We start from the raw sequence: 282 nt of genomic DNA on the forward strand, positions 1-282 counted from the left end.
GTTTTGGAAAGCTCTCGAGATGTGCTATAAGAATATGCAATGAAAAATGGGGTGTTCCATTTAAAAAAATTAATGTGACCTTGACCTGACCTTCGCTACGCAACCCAAGGTCAAACTGATGTGATCAGTAAATACATCTTTTTAAACGCCACAACTTTTGTCTGAAACATTTTTTTGTAAAACTTATATTTTTCCTGATATTCGGGAGGTCCCGGTACTTTCCGAACACCCTGTATATATATAATATATATATAATATATAATATATATATATATATATATA

General features: G+C 31.2%; 1 protein-coding gene across 1 annotated transcript in view; it reads left to right on the top strand.

Annotated features, from left to right (window-relative positions):
* The window catches only part of LOC116847451, a 13,755-nt gene that overhangs the window by 5,231 nt on the left and 8,242 nt on the right, over positions 1-282 (top strand). The window lies entirely within an intron of this gene.

The sequence above is a fragment of the Odontomachus brunneus genome, unplaced genomic scaffold, assembly GCF_010583005.1.
Source record: "Odontomachus brunneus isolate Ranch 3 - 2012 unplaced genomic scaffold, Obru_v1 Obru_scaffold_078, whole genome shotgun sequence".
Classification (NCBI taxonomy): domain Eukaryota; kingdom Metazoa; phylum Arthropoda; class Insecta; order Hymenoptera; family Formicidae; genus Odontomachus; species Odontomachus brunneus.